Here is a 15,902-nt window from a genome sequence, read left to right as displayed (position 1 = left end):
ACGAATCAATACATTCAATTCGTGATTATTTCACAAACTGCTGTGCGACTGGGCTGTCATATTTGATGCTTTACTTCAAACCGAGAAGTAACTTCAGGCAACCTCTCATCCTCACTATTTATCTCCATCTCCCATCTGTCTCTGTCTTAATTTAACAGGTCATTCATGGCCAAACGCTCCAAATGGCATCGCATTTGAGAACCCGGTGCTGATATCATCCATCTACCTTCCCCCCGAAAAGGTCAAGCAGAGTGTGCCCGAGTCATAAAAATCCCCCATCTCATTATTTGAGCATTTCTCCGGCCGGTGGCAGGGGTGCAGTGCAGTGGAAATGGAATGATATATCGGAGCTGGTCAATAGTCGATCTATAATGACTGTGTTGTTGGGCTTTCACTTTAGAATAATTTATATCCTCGCTGATCAATAACTAATCTTGGGCATAGTCAGCGCTGAAATAAAGAGGAGAATGATGATGGCAGGAGGAGAGGCTCTGCAGGAATGTGTGGGAAACTGATGCCCCCCACCTCCCATCACGCACACACACACACACACACACACACTCACACTCACACTCACACTCACCGGCATAAAGCAGATCATCTCAGAGCCTTAAAAGTTTGGGCTGGAAGTGCACTTTTTGGAGGGAAATTATTGATTTTGTGTATAATAGTTCAGATTTAATTAGTTTGATATAGATGGACGTCATTATTTTTGTACTCTTTTGTCTGCAAGTGTGTTTTCATGCATGTTCAAACATCTATACTTTTGCATGTGCAGACGTGCAAGTGCATGAATGTGTAAAACTCAGAGCGTTTCTGTGTGTTTACGTGTATTTTACATTTATGTGTGTACCTGTTAGTTTGCGTGTGTGTGTGTGTGTGTGTGTGTGTGTGTGTGTGTGTGTGTGTGCGTGCGTGTGTGTGTGTGTGTGTGTGTGTTGGCCTGTGGAGCTGAGGGGGCTGAACCCTCTGCCCTCAGATTAGCCCCTGGTTGATAGGATTAGGCTCTAATGACTGGGACTTGGAAGACAAAGGGAGTTTCTGCAAAGAGGCTTAGATATGGAAGAATTAGCAGCAACCTTCCATTGCTCTCTTTCTTTCTTTCTCTCTTTCTTGCTTTTCTTCTGACTTGTTCACTCCTTCTCTCCCTCTCCTTCTCTCTCTATGACCTTTCCTCTCATTGTCTCTTGCACACACATTGTCTCTGGATCTTCTTCTGACCGTTTCCCTCTGGTCACCTGACACATTTGTGTTACTTATGCACCTGTCAAAGTGTTAGAAATAGTGATACTCACTGAAGTAAAGCTTCAGTGAGGATATTCTGGTTGTAAAGGCACAGACTTTGTCTTTATATTTAAAGTTTAAAAGTCAGATTTCAGAAAATAGTTGACCGTATGCACACCAATTTTGGTGTTACACATTTGAGTCTGCATCTAAAGGATTTTTTCTCTATATATATTTTATATTAAAGGGGACATATCATGTACATACATTTTGGTATCTGGAGTGCCTACCAACCCAAAAACTGCGAAATAAGAGAACCCAGTCAGTTTTTTGTTGGCTGTCTGGATCAGAAACGTGTGATGTAACAAGCCATTCAGATTTGGCTCCCCTTCCTATGTCACATGTAGACGGATTAGAATATACCGTCCACAGTTTGAGAACTACCTTTGCAACAACACATTATCACTCCCAACTCGTCAGGTACCGCTGCTTGGTCAGTGCTCCTCGGCATCGGAGATCGACGCACGAGGTACCTGTCTTACGTTACTTTTGGACAGACCAGGGACGGCTTGTCAATATACGATCATTACATGAATAGTGTCCTTCAAAATAAACTTTAGTTTTCACAGGAAGTTAGGTTTAGGCAACACTACCACTTAGTTAGAGTTAGGAAACGGTAGTAGTTGACGATAACTTCACTGACTAGCGACTCACGGGACTGACGATACCGACGAGTCACGTGACTAAAGACTGACGTGACAAAACAAGTCAATGTTACTTTTAGTTTTTACACGGGACACGAACACCGGTCTCCTGGTTGAAAGTCTTGTGTTTGTTTGACCCATCCATCACCCGTCTCGCCTACCCAGAGCGGACTCTCGTGCTATTAATACTACGTCACTTGCTCCGACTGTCGGATCAGACCAATCAGAGCAGACTGGGCTTTTTCAGGAGGGGGTCTTAAAGAGACAGGTGCTAAAACGGAGCGTTTCAGACAGAGGGTGAATACAGTTATATTCAGACAGACAGTATGAGAAAAAGAATGTGTTTTTTGAACATTAAAGCATGTAAACATGTTCTAGTAGAAACCCAAAATACAAGTATGAACCTGAAAATGTGCATGCTATGTCCCCTTTAATGTCCAAGTTTCTTACATGACAGATGAAGGCTATATCCTGATTCTATAGCGGTCTCTTCTAAAGATCCCTCTCTACCTAACGAAGAGCCATTTTTGGCCTCAAACCATTGGACTTTTTTTTTATGTTACGGGAGCGGATGAGTGCTGCGAGTCCTAGGAGATAGAATTCCTCACTCCAGAAAAACTATCCAAATTCGAGCTCTCGCTGGGAGAATCAAACATCTTGAAGCTCTTTGATACGATTCAGTGCCGTCAAATCACCGTCAATACCGAGCCGCGCTGCTGTGCCAATAGGTCTGGGTTTTTTCGATAGCCAGCCTTATTAGCCTCTATGCTAAATGGTCTGATGCCCAAAGGCCCCGCTCAGGTTCTAATTGCCCTGGTCTCAGATGCTCTTGGAGAGGGAGCACCAGCCGAGACGCAACACAACAACGGCAAAAGAGAGGGATTTAGGAGATTTTCTGCCAGCTTACGTAAGAAGAGAGGAGAGCAGCTCCTTTCGGTTGGAGCCGAGAGGCTGCATGTGTGTTTATAGGCGCAAAGATAAAACCATCGGTGGATGAAACCATTAGAAGAGTATTGCTCAATAAGCCTTGGTATTTTAATTTGGAGCAGAGCGTGTGTGTGTGTGTGTTGTGTTTGGAGAGTCTTGTGTGAGTTAGCGATGCCGGTGAAGAGGAAAAACAGCGAGGGGAGAAACGACGGAGGAGCCCAGAATAAAGGAGGGCGGGGTGGACGTCGAGATTTGTTTGGGAAGTCATGTATGGTGGTGTGAGTCCGAGGGCCGAGTGTTGGTTTACTGAGCCCCAGCTGGGCTCTAATCCGTCTGACTTTCATAAACCTGACTGGGCAGAGCAGGCAGAAGCACTGGCATTAGCACGCAGGAAGCACTGTGAGGTTGTCCACAAGCCAATCTCCTGTCAGTCTTAATCCACTTATTGAGCTGTTTATTTAGTTTCTTGCCAAAGTCATAAGTTCATCATTTAGAAAACATAAAGAGCCCTATCTGTATAAACAGGCCAGACGCACAGCAGTTCGTCAAGTAGTCATGAAATTGAATGTATCGATTCGTATACATAGACACGTTTTTTTTAGTGATGGTTTGCTCAAATTATGATGTAATCCACGCAATGTTGAACCAAGAAGTATAAAGAGTAGGGAAAATGCTGGACTTTCGCCCAGGACACCGGCCTTTGTGTCCCGTGTGAAACCAGAAGTCAGCTTTATTTGTCACGTAAATTCCGTACTTAAGTTACGACACTTCTGGAGTTATTTTAAGCCGACCTGCGATATTTTCCTAAACCTAACTAAGTAGGTTTTGTCATGTAACTTCCATACTTAAGTTACACCACTTCTGGTTATATTTGAACCCAAACCGCAATCTTTTCCTAAACCTAACTAAGTAGTTTTATTTTTAAAAGACTGGAGCAGAAATTAACACGTGCGTCACGTGTTGCTGAACATTTGAAGGAAAACGCATGAAAAAAATAAGTTATTGTTGAATGTCACGAAAAAAAGGGAAATTCATGTCTATGTACACAAATCAAATAGATTAAATTTCGAGACTATTTCATGTGCCATTTTCGTGTAAAAGCCGAGGATATCGGTTACCCTCTATCCTTTAAAAAACATTGGAGGATGTTTAATTTAGCACTTTTAGTTACTCTGTACCAGCCCTTTTTTTAAATTTCTAAAATTGTCCCAAATATTCCTGGAAAAGTAATAAAACACACACAGTAATTAGCGGACTAATTTGGCCTGATGTGTTAATACTTCACTTTGATTCTCAGTAAAAAAGTTCAAAGCCTGGATGTGGAGGTGGGATCTGCGAACCAGCCTCGGCGCACATGTCTTGAGGCTGCCGCATGCACAAATCCTCAAAGCCAAATCAACTGCGTTTACAGTGTAATAACGGTGACATCATGCAGTTTTCCTAACTATCCCCTGAGTTATGTTGAGTCCAATTTGCCCTAAAATGCTTACATACATACACACAACAGTCAAGTATATAGAACAGGCGCACACACACACACACACACACACACACTTCTCCCCTGCGTTGTACACTCGCAGCCTGTTGGCTTTTTATCTTAGATGAGGACCATATGCAGCCTCGGTGCAATTATAGTGCGGTGAATTGGTAGAACAACAAGAGGGCGTTTTAACGGAGCAGTAAATGCAGGTAAGGGCCTTTATTAAGCCGGATCAGGTTGCACTGATGTTGTCAGCCGGAGACTGGCTCTCAGACAGGCCGTGTGTGTGTGTGTGTGTGTGTGTGTATGTGTGTGTGTATGCCGGCGTATTTCATGTGCATTTCATGATAGATATGTAGTCGTCGTAAAATCAGAGACGACGTTTACCTGTGTTACTTTGAGAAGCTTTTTGGTTCACGCAGACCGACAATGTGACTTTCTGAAAGAGCCTGTGTCACGTATGCACACAATTTACCTGTCTGAACGTCTGAAGGAAATTGCATGTGATCTGTAATGGTTTTAGACACGTCACCCCACCAGACTTTTTTTTTTTAGTGCCTGATAGGTGAAAGGTCAATCTCTAAAATGTTTATGCGCAGCCCTGTGATGTCGAGTCCCTCGGGAGACTCCGATTAACCCACACTGCTTCTAAATCAGCGGTAGATGTTGTGTTTCCACCAGTAGGAACAGTAAGAAGTTACGGGCACAGGTCAAAAAATTGTTGCAAATAACTGTAGCACTTACTCTGACTAGATTTGTGTCACAGATGGGCAGTGGCAGAGAAGTTCTCAGATCCTTTACTTATCTAAAAGTAGAGCAAAAATACTGTGTGGCATGTAAAAGTCCTGCATGTAAACATTTAGTAAAAATACAGAATTAGTTTCATTAAAATATACTTCAAGAACCAGAAGTAAAAGTACTCATCACGCAGAATGCACCCTTTCAGAATGCTTTATATATATATATATATACCGTATATATATTATTAAATTGTTCATCAACATCTGTGACATTTTAATGTTGTAGCTGGTTGAGGTGAGGTTAATTTTAGATTCTTTATATGCTGTTGGCTAATTTAATCTATAAAGCTGCATCATTATTTGTTTGTTGATCATGTGATACATATTTGTATTTAAAATCTGAAACTGCAAAGTAACTAGTAAACAAAAGCTGTGAAGTAAATGTAGCGGAGTAAAAAGTGCACTATTTTACTATTTTCTTTTCTCTGGAGTTGAAGTAAAACGTAGCATAAATAAGTTAAGAACAAGTATATAAAAGAAAGTACTACTTCCACATCTGCAGATGGTTGGAGTTCACTGGGTGAAGTGAGTCTGATTTCTCTCTAATGTCTTATTTCACTCACTCATTTGCTTTGGCTCAATTCTTGAATGAGAGTTATAATATTTATCAAAACACTGAGTTCAAATCTCTGAACAATTAGTTTGTTGTTCACAGCAGATTTAAATTTCTCATTCGTTCAAGCAAATCAGAGAGTCAGTATAATTGTCGACAATTTGCACATCAACTACATGCACAACACTATTTCATCGTTTGAGCCATCACATGCAAAATGATCCATTCAATTATTCAAAATCTGTCAGACATAAATATCTATGACATTAAATTTACTGTATGAAAATATTATTTTACTGTGTCCTGCAGTATTGTATTGACTTTTCCCAGGAAACGTTTACTTACTGTTGAATTTAAAAAGCTCAGTGTGATACACATTCAGCTTGAGAAAACCGGCATTCTTGTATCGTACAGTAAGCAATCAGTGTCAATAAAAAAGGTAGCACCAAACAGAGATTTGCATATATGAAACATTTCCAGGGTTGACTGCCATGGTGAAAAAAAACATCTAAACATTTTGAGCAGTACGGCTCACACGATGACAAAACAACTTTTCATTTTAGTGCCATTGGCCAATTTAATATTGTAGGTTTTAAAGCATGAATGAAGTGTTTTGGGTGAGTTACTACCTTATGCAGACATGCAATAGAGTTTACAGTTTAGAGAAAGTTAAGACTGTTTCACAAAGCGACTGAGAAAAACTAAAACAAATGGCAAGAATTATACTGTACAGTTTATGCACTATTACCTGCCAAATTCTATATCAGTCTATGTGAGATTATGACACTTTATATGTAGTCTAAATTAGATTTGAGGTTATATTCCAGGATTTGGTGGAAATAACAGGAACTGGGAACTTCAACCCCCGCTGCAGTGGAAGTTCTGGTGGTTTGGTGGTGAGGAGCGATGTAATCACTGCTAACATGTCAATCCGGACTGATTAACTCTGTCACTCTCTCTGGATGGAATGGTTCTTTTTTCCCATTCGGAAAGCACAAGTGGTCAGCCGCAGCCGCTCGGTTTCTCTCTTTGTTGAATCGCCGCGATCGTTGGTCAGTTTTCCAGTCTCAAAAACTACTAATCTAAACTAAACGGATGTTATATAACTTGTGCCGAATGAAAACCTCAGATCACCAAAAGTTGTTTAGGGACAGAGAAAAACACCTGTTTTTTTTATTATTATTTATGACTGTGTTTTTGAGTTTACAGTACAATATCTAATATATATGTTTTCAAAAATATTTTTAAATCTAGGAGTTACTGAATTTTCTTAACCTTGAAGTCAAATCATGAAAGTAACCAAAGGATTTTAGTGACATTATGCAAAATACAAAACACATTCCTTTTGGACCTCCAGAAGATTTTTGAAAAGTCGTCTTTTGTAGTTGAAAAATAGCATCTGTGTCAGTATTTCCTCGATTTAACTTTAAACCGTGTTGTAAATGAGTACAGAAGTAAGAAAAAGAAATAACTCTACACAGACAAAAGATGCCAGGCATTGATTACATAAGTTTATTTATCAACACCTAAAGTAAAGTACACCTACGTTTGCAAATAAATTCATAGAAAACAAAACTATTAATGCTAAAGCAGGCACATATCCTCTATTATTCAGGGTATCTTAATGACAATGTAATTGTTATTCAAAAACCCAGCTAAATTTCTTTGATGAAGACCTTTTTGACCTCCATAAGATTTTTGAAAAGTAGATTTTGTTGTTGAAAAACAGTGTTTATGTCGGCATTTACTTGATATAACTTTAAACCGTGTTTTGTACAGAAGTAAGAAACGAGATGTGATAATGAGAGTGCTAAAGTGCAGTAAAGTGTTACCGTCTTGGAGATGACTCCTCTGATTTCAACAGTTTCACCCCCATAAAAGCTCCATCCTCCATTTTTTTTAACACGTGCATTGATTATCTCAGATTAAATTTCATTCATTCCCAAATTAAATAAACAACACCTAAAGTAAAGTACACCTACGCTTGCAAATAAATTCATAGAAAACAAAACTACTAATGCTAAAGCAGGCACAGATCCTCTGTAATTCAAAGTATCTTAATGACAATGTAAATTTGTATTTCCCAGCAGAGTTGATGCTGAGTACTGCTCTTTGGAATAGAAATCCTCAAATTTACAGGTTCTGTCTGCATTTAGAAATTCAAGGACGAAGCAAAAAAAGTGCGAGGGAAGAATAATTATCTGCGGCAGGTGTGGTATAATGTGTGATAAACAAAGGAGGGAAGAAAGAGTGACAGAACAAAGGGTATAAAGATAGAAGTGTCAAACATTAGTGCGCGCCAAGTCGTCTGTTGTTGTCTTTTGATGGTTATGACACTTGCGATAATTAACAAAAGCTAAGTGGAATAAATTTACACGGAGCCACCTCGATTCTTTGACAGGTTGGGTTTAGAAGAACTTTTCACAGAAAACGAGTTTCATTGTTTGAAAAAGCCTTGGTGGATTTTTTTTCTCTGTTGTTGTTACGCAGCAGTAGAATAACTGCTTCCATTTATTGCAGCGAAGCCGCAGCAGAGCCAGTCCTCTGTACTTTACTGTATCTCTGACATTTGTTGCCATGACGGGAATTTATGCTTTGAAAGCTTCTTTATTGGGATCCTGCGGGGTCGTACAGTATACGAGGGGATCTTAGATGAGATGATGTGACCACTGACCCCTTCATGAACTTCAGTAGAGATAACTTTGTTTAGGAGAGATGGCTGTAGGTTCACTAGCAACCGCTGCAGTCAATCAGTATGTTTGGTAATCTGATTCACTGCTGCCAGGATGGACGTGTGCCCCTCCGCTGAACTGCTGTTCAAGCATCTGACCTGATGTGTATATATAATGGCAAATATTTGCAATTTCATCTCAACAGTTTACTGATTCAAATTTCTTTTGAGGTTAACTGTCACCAAAACTACCTTTTATCTTAGTCATGGTGTCTCATTTCTCTCAGATGCTGAAAGACTAAACCTATAACCTAAGACATGTTTACATGAGCTGCAGATCATTCAAGCTGCTGACCAAAAATATTCTGCTATTGGTTTTCACATCAGCAGCAGCAGACTGGTGTCTGAATGCATGTCAGACGGGGTTACCCACCGTCCTCTGGCAGTGGACTTTTAGTTCCTTTCCAAGCCGGGACCGAGACCAGCGAGGAGGCAGCGTTAGTGCACAGTTCTCTCGCTTCTGCAGCATGCAGTCCTGAAGCCACCTGAATCTGATGATATTTTCTAATGGAACCACATATTTTTAGCTTGGCATTTACAGACCTTTTTGTAAAGTGCTGCATTAGTCTCTTTCTTTTTAAGTTTAGTTTATTTGACATTACGAGACAGGAGGACGTCAAATCACACACACGTTACGACCGGCTCGTGGGCCGCAACAAAAGAGACACAACAAACTTAGCAAAAATAAACTTCTGTTTATTTATTTTTTTAATTTATTTTATACATCTGTTTATTGATTTTAAAGTATAGAAATACAGCAAACAAGCACACAAATGCACAGGAAAAAAACAACTAAACTAAAAGACATTGGGGGTAACACAAAAAAGCAAAAGTTACAGTTTATCAAATCAGTTACATGGTATTGACACTTGACACAGTTAACCTGTTAGGCCATTAATCATTCACTCTAATTTTTCAATCACACTAACAACTGTTTGCCAAATTCTCTGAAAAAAGCCCCTCTCTTTTTCCAGAATTCAGTTTTCTGGCTATAGCAGTGAGGATAAGAGAGATGACCTGAGATTCGTACCGATCCTTCACTCTTCCTGGCTCAACCAGCCCAAATAACTTCAATTTATTTAAGTAAGTTCACCAATTACAGCTACAAAAATGTCAAGTGCGAAAAGAGAAAGTCTGAGATTTATTTCCATTGTAGTTTTAAATACTGCACTACATTTTATCACCTGTGATCTGATATATATTTAATTTGATTATGCCACTATTATTTTGGATATCATCGCTGTTATTGAAGTTTATATTATTTCTTAACTCTTATTTCCACGTGAGTGTTGCATCTACTCTATTCATTTGTTTTTTAGCATTTTAATTTGACAACACTGTTCCACTGGAATAGAAGAATTTCACGTAATTTCTATAAGAAATTAATTAATTGGCTATTAATTTTTTCACAGAGAAGCAACTGAAATGCTCCAGTTTTTAATCACCTTGATATACTACACATGTGGTTTTGTGGTGTGTTATAACTGTACTTTCATGGCGACCGTGTGTTTACTGGGAGATACAGATCAGCCACAAGCTGCTCGTGGTTAAGTCTTTTATTCTCTATACCAGCCGCTTGAGCAAGAAACCGGTCATCATCTGGAGGAATGGTTTTACTCTGCAAATAAAAGATAAAAAAAGGATAAATGTGGCACAGTTTGGCTGTAAAACCGGAGGAAAACAGAGATATCTATCATTTTAATTAAAGACACATCTGAGAAACAACACGCAAACAACATGTAGGAAGTCTTTAAAGCCTTGTTTTCCAAAATAAAAGTCCAAAATTAGAGATCATCTGCATCATATTGAACAACACCCAACTTTTAGGTGCTGGATATTTATATTGTGGGACAGATTGTGTTAAAAAAAACTACAAACATGACACTTAAATTTGAGAAAAAACTGTACCTCCATGCATTATTAATTTTGGGCTTGAACTAGCCTCTATTGTTGTTTTATGGAATATTAATATATTTTATTTGAAATATAACTAACCGAACAAAATAATCAAAATCATCACTCCTGCGACGCTGACTTTCAACTCAGCAACAGCTGTATTATTGAATTATTGATCTCTGAACGTCAGTAATCATGTCCTACACAGACTGAATATTACATTTTGAATCAAAGCCCCTCATGTGGTTCCCTCAGAGCTGATGTTGGCCGCATCTCTACCGGGGTTTGCTGGTTTATTACCACTAGGCTATGCTGTGCTCCCAGGCCACTCTCCACTCACACCCATCCAGGAAAAGATGAGTCTTCACACCTCCTCTGCAGCCATCCCTCACTCCTCCCTTCCTATCGCTCTGTTTCTCCCCCCCCCCACCTCCTGGTTTTATAGCTCGGATCCGACACCCAGCTTTTTTCCACTTGTTCTCTCCTCGTCGTCATCCTTCATCTCTCTGCTTTTTTTTCTCACTTTCCCTCCCTCCCTCTCCTCCTCTCTCTCTAAGGTGCTGATCAATTCACAGTCTCCCCGGGAGGTGTGAGAAAGCCCTCCCCAACCTCACCCATCCACCCACTGCCACCCTTACCCCTCCACATGGCCCACTCCCCTCACCCAAATCTTTCACCCCTGGTTTTCTTTTTGGGGGGGAAAGAGAGGAGTCCATGTGATGATGATGACAATATTCCTCTCCGTCCGTTCTTCCTTTTCTCCTCTTTTCACTCTCTCAGCAAAAGTGTCTGCGACGCCATTAGCACACCTGAAATAATAGCAGCGGTGACAAATGCTGCTTTAAGGGGGGAGGCGAGACACATTGAGAGAGAAGGAGAGAGAGAGAGGGAGGTGTGTGTGATAGAGTGATGAGTTCTCTATCTATCTGTGGGGTTAATTCGGACTCGGCAGCCCTTTCAGAGTAAAAGTGGAGCTGCTGACCCGGTGGCCGGTGGCAAAATGTGAAAATTGACTGGCAGCATTCAGCACAGCTATTATTACAGACCTGCTGTGTGTGTGTGTGTGTGTGTGTGTGTGTGTGTGTGTGTGTATACGTTATATATATGTGTCTAATTTCACACACTTCTCACCATATAGCAAAGCAGCTGTTCATCACATATGTATCTATAGGTGTGATGCAGTGATGTCAGCGTGGCTGTCACATCCAAGCAGCTCTTGTATCTGTTCAGGTTCAGATGTTTGCGGTTCTTTATCATGAATCCACATGTTCACATTAATGTAACACCTGCATATGAACTGTGAGAGAGAGCAGCAGCAGCAGCAGTTTTCTTACTTTTACGCTCTAATCAAGTTCAATGGAGCTTTAAATAACCGATAGTTTTACACATAGTAACATCTAGAAAGGGGATATAATTGGTGAACTAAACTGAATCTAAGATTTGAGTCCTTAATGCTTCAATTATTTTGGAGTTATGACTTTAATTGGAGTTTGTTTATGTTTGAAGCTCAAGAAAAAAACAAGTTATTTTATCAAAAAAGTACAAAATGCAAGTCTCTCTCAACAATTATCCAAGGCATACTGTAATGTTTGAACAAAATGATCATTTCAAACAATTATTGCCAATGTAAAATAAAGGTATTTTAATTTTATTCAAACACTACAGTGTATTTTGCACTTTTTTGGGACCATATTCCACTCATGCAATGAGCCCTTCACAAGACTGAATAAGCCCAATACACATGAAGGATCCAAAAGAGCACCTGTATGTGATTACCACAAAGACCCAGCAGCGTTTCGACTTTAATGTCTTCATGTTATTTTTATCACTTTCATGCAGCAATGGAACAACAGTTTCAAATCTAACTTCAAATAAAACACACCAAAACAGACATCCAGCACTATTATGATGTATTTTATTAGCATGTTACATTATTTACATGGTCATGAAGAAATATAACAACCAGTTTCTTTATAGATTCTGAATATTCTGCATTTATTGCAGCATGCTGATGAAGATAAAAGTGTAAAAAAAGGACACAAAAAGTTAAACGATGGAGGTTTTTTTTTTTGCTTTCCACGTTAATTATCTGAGCAGGACTCAACCTCTGCTTTTCTGCATGTCATGCAATTTCCAGCAGCTCCGGTAGAAGGCGCAAATGATTAAGCATTAATGTGTGTGAGAGCAGCGAGAGCAGCTCACATTAACAGTTGGGCCAAACTGCAGGATCCAACAGAAAGGAGGAAAAGCCTGTTCCTCGATCAAAAATCCAACTCATTTCAGGGTTTAAAATTAATATTGCAATACATTATATTATTGCTTTTAAACCAAACCTTTACACCATTAAACACAAGCCATACGTGTTCAGTGCCATGTAATTATACTCCAGAGATATTGGTGCCATTATTTAAAAAAAAAAAAACATCAAAATTTCCCTCTTTTTTTTTAACAATAATTTGAGACAAACTATATTACAATAACTTTACACTTAATATATAAACGATGATGGAGAATCAGGATGCCACGTCATTACACTAACTTTTTAAAATAAATCTTCGAGGCAGCAGAAATCATGTTGCACAAACCCGAGCGCCTTTTTTTCTTGCTCAAACGAGTCCTAATGAATCCGACTGGATCTCCTGACAGGCGATAATAAACCAGTAGTTTCATATAATTAGATGAGCTGTGAAAACTTTGCAGCAGGTCTATCTGTCTGCCTATATGTGCCGCAGCAGTGACACAAAGCAGAGAGGATCGGTGGCCTTTGCAGCAGATCCCAACACGTTTTGCGCGCAGAGCTGCAGAAAAAAGTTTGACCTCAGTTTGACTCCTCGGGCTGCCAGTTGCTCCTCATTTTCTTCACACACAGATACACATTCTCTGACTTGGAGGTGCTACTTTTATTTGTTTTTTAGTCAAAACTGCATTAAAATGAAATGAAATTTGCATTATTTATTACACCATTGTGTGAACTAAAAAGAACATAGTAGTGATTTAAAATAACATTACACTTCTTCTTGTGTTTTATAAATTAACATAATGCAACTTGTCTTTGTCTCCAAGTCAGGGCCGTCTAATAACACTTTCATTTGTTTCGGCAGTCAGACATGCTGTCAATTTAACATCCAGCCGTTTGAAAGTAATACCTGCTGATTTTATTGAAACGACTGGAGGCATTACCGTCATCGCAAAGCGGATTAAACAGAAATGACGGTATTTTTTTGCCCCCCTCTCTTGCTCTCTTTTTCAGGATGACCCTCCAACTACAACTCCAGGAGAGAAAGTGGAGCTCTGCAGTTTTTGCTTTTATAGACGCTAATTGAAGGAGCTTAATTGCTTTATAATGCCATTGTAGTTTATTTTACAGTGGTGTGGTGTCTCCTCTCATGTTAATTTAGCTTTGCTTTTTTTTTTTTATCTCAATGACCCTCTAAAATTTAGTGGTGTAGTGAGCTATATAATCCTGTTTACGTTTCACTAAACACACAAATTTAGCTGAAAGTAGATTTAAATAGGCTTCTCCTATAATTAAAAATAACTTCCCTTCAAAAAAAATATCAGTGACAATAAGAAGCTTTTTAATTATTTAATTTGACGTAAAAAAAAACAGAGAATGATGGCTTCTACTCACCAATAAATAGCACAAGTTTATTATTTGATCCAATATCTCTGTGCGTAAAAGTCCGTGCGTCCTCCTCCGTGGCTCCTCTGTTCCTCGGGACTGCAGGAGGCTTTCATAGTCATTTTGTGCCTGTAAATGTTGTCCCACCGGGTCTCTCCACTCGGGTTTTTACCACAGGAATCACCGCTGAATGTGTGAAGCCGCATTATCATGTTATGACACCATTTCTGGCACCGGAGGGCAGATGATCGATGACTGGACGCGCTGCAAAAAAAAAAAAACTTCAAACAGTTCTGTCACCGAGCAGCAACACCTTATGAGCATAATCAGCAGATAAAGTGGCTCTTTTACACACTCTCCGTTCACGTGTGATGGGCTGATAAATAAATGAAAAGTTGGCTAAACCATAGTCGGTGATCACAACTACAAAAATAAACCAAAAATCTCCTGGAATGTCTTGAAATCCTTCAGCGTCTTCCTCCTTAAAACTCATCCTCATCCCATTTTTATATGACTTCATATGCTATGAAATATATCATGAATATTTTATGCAGATTTGGAGGCAGTTATACTCTTTTATTAATTAAAAAAAAAACACTCATACTAAATTAAATAAGGAATCGTACCCCTTTTATATCTCAGTGAGGAATGAAATATAACGAGATAACGTAGTAAATTCAAACAATTTAGTTAATTTACATCCACACATTACTCCATGAGATCATTACTTTCCTTGAAATTACTCGAGAATCTGAAGTTATTATAACCTCATCAATATTTGACCAAACTTTTACAACCTCTGCACTGCAAACTTTATTATAAAGAGACAAAAAAGTGGAATTAATAATTTCTCTGAGAGAAGAAGAAAGTTGATCTTAACCTGAGTGTTGAGTCTGTTTGGTTTTGAGAGGTTTAGTCAGAGTGATGAAGGAGATGATGTCTTGGTGTATATATTTAATAATATTCTGTGTTTTGGGTGAATATACAGCCGGTAGAAGTTGTTTGAAAACACAAAGTGTGTGTTTTTCTATTCGAGGACGACGTTTTGTTGTGCGCTCTCCTCGCAAATGTGGCCTAAAACCGATCAATCAGCCGCGGATCGATTATGTTGAGGAGCCAATAGGGGGCTCCCATCCCGGAGCCTCTCTGCCATTGGACAACCCGGGCAGACTGGAGCGACCCATTCAGAGCTGCTGTGGGGGAGAGGGACGGACGACATGTGAACTGTTATTTAGACCTAAAAGATGCTGTGAAAATCTCCTGTAACCACTTATTATCTCAGAATCCAGCAGGAAGACAAGATGTGGACTCATTACGCAGAAAACAATTAATTATTTTAAAAAATGCTCTTAAATAACTTGAAGAAAGTTGTATTTATTGATCTTTTTTTTGTATCTATAGTGACACTTTTCCATTTAAGCTGTGCATTTCTATTATTACATATTAATGCAAACGTGGAAAGCAAATAGACAGCATAGAAGTAAACACCGAGCAGCCAAAAACCTGCAGGACTGGATGTTTAGCCTGCAGCTGTGGAGATCATGCAGACATGATGTTGACAGCCTACCAGAAAGCTTATTAACTCCGACTATAAAAACCTGCTCCAATCAACTACAGTTTGAACTCATTTATTTATATTTGATGATAGAAAATGAAATGATTATGAAGTTGTCAAAAATCTACAATTCATATAGGCTTCACGAATTAACATACCTGACACAATATCTCACATCATCAGAGTTGAGAAAGCTGGTTCAATTAGCCCGTTAATAATAATAAAATGTTTACAAGCAGAGAAGTGGCTTCTGGAACGCGTCAATTCCAGAATTATCAGACGTCAATTCCAGAATCATCAGACGTCAATTCCAGAATGAACTGACGTCACAATGTTCCAAACGGCTCCAAATTTGCAGATTAAAAGTCACTTTATGAGCCTGAGACATGGAGCTGGACTCATTCGGTGTA

The 15,902-nt window shown here is 39.2% G+C and overlaps 1 protein-coding gene and 1 long non-coding RNA gene across 9 annotated transcripts in view; one reads left to right on the top strand and one right to left on the bottom strand.

The window, feature by feature from the left end:
* LOC119495195 (homeobox protein Meis1) overlaps positions 1–15,902 on the top strand; it is a 234,174-nt gene that overhangs the window by 122,511 nt on the left and 95,761 nt on the right. Inside the window, exon 1 of one of the 7 annotated variants that reach the window (XM_037781446.1) lies at positions 9,240–9,502. The exons of the other annotated variants lie outside the window; for them this stretch is intronic. The gene's annotated coding sequence lies outside the window, so the exon portion shown is untranslated. Of the gene's footprint in view, positions 1–9,239; positions 9,503–15,902 lie in introns of those variants that run through there. 7 annotated transcript variants of the gene reach the window in all.
* Positions 9,527–15,890, bottom strand: LOC119495198. 2 transcript variants are annotated; one of them, XR_005208391.1, is made up of 4 exons: positions 15,651–15,890; positions 14,818–15,130; positions 13,947–14,201; positions 9,527–10,037 (listed from the first exon to the last, which is right to left on the bottom strand). It is a non-coding gene; the product is annotated as an uncharacterized LOC119495198 (long non-coding RNA). The 2 variants fall into 2 exon arrangements; XR_005208390.1 differs by lacking the exon at positions 9,527–10,037 and having other exon boundaries at positions 13,872–14,201.

Source organism: Sebastes umbrosus, chromosome 10 (assembly GCF_015220745.1).
Source record: "Sebastes umbrosus isolate fSebUmb1 chromosome 10, fSebUmb1.pri, whole genome shotgun sequence".
NCBI lineage: Eukaryota > Metazoa > Chordata > Actinopteri > Perciformes > Sebastidae > Sebastes > Sebastes umbrosus.
Note: the sequence above shows the minus strand (reverse complement) of the source record. Positions and strands in the feature narration are given on the sequence as shown.